This window comes from Lithobates pipiens, unplaced genomic scaffold (genome assembly GCF_037356315.1).
Source record: "Lithobates pipiens isolate NorthernLeopardFrog02 unplaced genomic scaffold, aLitPip1_a1.2 Scaffold_18, whole genome shotgun sequence".
In the NCBI taxonomy this organism is placed as follows: domain Eukaryota; kingdom Metazoa; phylum Chordata; class Amphibia; order Anura; family Ranidae; genus Lithobates; species Lithobates pipiens.
Genome location: NW_027507758.1, coordinates 389,164,650 through 389,166,505, shown reverse-complemented (window position 1 = coordinate 389,166,505; position 1,856 = coordinate 389,164,650). Strand labels below are relative to the sequence as shown.

General features: G+C 45.1%; 1 pseudogene; it reads right to left on the bottom strand.

Annotated features, from left to right (window-relative positions):
* Positions 1 to 880: 880 nt before the first annotated feature.
* LOC143990643 (U2 spliceosomal RNA) lies at positions 881 to 997 on the bottom strand (annotated as a pseudogene).
* Positions 998 to 1,856: the final 859 nt, after the last annotated feature.

Sequence of the window (1,856 nt, the reverse complement as noted above, 5' to 3'; positions counted from 1 at the left end):
TTGGTTCGGGGTTCCCCTGTGGGGAAATTCCATGCCGTTTTTATCAATTAACTTTTATGTGTATTGTCGGACCGACAATTCATTATAGCCTCAAGTAGTTTTAAATTACTTTTTTTCCTTTAGAAATGTAATTTTGCTGTCAGACTATTCTAAACAAGAGAAATATGCGCCACTTTACAGGCATACTATAGACACCCCCCAGGCATGAAATTTAAAGGAATATTACACTTTTATTGTTTCACTTTAAGCATTATTAAAATCACTGTTCCCGAAAAAACGTGAGTTTTTAAAACTTTTTTTTGCATTGATACATGTCCCCTGGGGCAGGACCCAGGTCCCCAAACGATTTTTAAGCCTTTAAACTTAGCCCTTTTGATTTTTCCCATAGACTTTTAAAGAGTGTTCCGTGGCTTTAGAATTTGCAGCGAACACCCCAAATTGTTCGCTATTCGGCAAACGGGCAAACAGCCAATGTTTGTGTCTAACTCATGTTCGACCCGAACATAAAGCCTATCCCTACAGACCAGCGCAGCCCCCACTCCACACAGTAAGGCCTGAAGTTCTGGGAGCTTAGGGAGAGCCCTGGATGAAGACTCAACTGTCACTCCCATCCCTCCTACCTAATTACATTCAGTTGATACTAACCACTCCCCCCCTTAAAGGAGGAAATGGCGTTCTCTCCTGAATAACTGTCCAGAGCTAGGACTACACCAATCTAGGCCAGAAGGCCAGGGACCCAGCACTCTGGTCAGACCCAGTGCAGCACCCGTCCTTACCAGGAGCACCCTTCCAGATGGCTTCAGACACAACCATCGGTTTACCCCCAGTATCTGTCGGGCAGCTCAACATTGTGCCTGGAAGGGCAGTTTCAGCAGGGACTATTATGTCATTGGATTTACATAGACCTCCTCTCTATAGGAGTAGCACAGCGCCTCTTCTGGCAACTGATAAGAAGAGATACTACACTTGATCTTAGCCAAAAGGCTGAGGCAGCTGTGCCATCTAACAGAAATATCCTGGCAGAGTCATGGAAGATGTGCCATTATGGAGCAGTAGTAGCAGTAGCATATACAAACAAAGCAGCTTAGGACTGTGACATTGCATAGCAGTGTAACATCCAAGAAAAGCTAACATGCTTAGAATCATTTTTATGTCCCTTTGTCAGGGCCACTGCTTAAGTAGTGTAAAATATAAATATATATAACATTTTTTAATATTTTTTTAATATGCTTGAGAAAAGGGTTTAGCATCATGAATAACTTTTTTCTGTGCATTACTTTACAGCATGACCTCCTCATACAGAAACTTTCATACACTATGCAGAGCTCAAATGCAGACTATCCATGGTTCTGCTGTTTTTGACCTGCTTGAGGATTAGGGATGAGCTTGGTGTTCTAATCGAACGCATGTTCGACTCGAACACCGGCTGTTCGCCTGTTCGGCGAAGCCAGAACTCTGTGGGCCTTGTGCAGCAAATTCATGTGACGCTCACGGCCCACAATGCACTGCGCCATCGCAGTGCATTGCTGGCTCATTATTGGCCAATCATGCACTGTGACCCCGCATGCTTGGCCAATCACAGTGCTGGCAGCGAGGAGAGCCATAATTGGCCACAGGCAGGATGCCTGTGGCCAATTATAGCTCAGGGTGTTTAGTACAAGCCCCACACTATATAAGGCCGCCAGCATGTAGTGTTCCAGCATCTGCAGGAGTTTGTGGGTGCTGTGTGCCTCCAGCACAGCACAATATGCACCTGTATCTACCCTTTAATGCTGGTGTTCTCTAATACAGCCATCTGGAGGAGTTAGTGGGTGTTGTGTGCCTCCAGCACAGCACAATATACACCTATATCTACC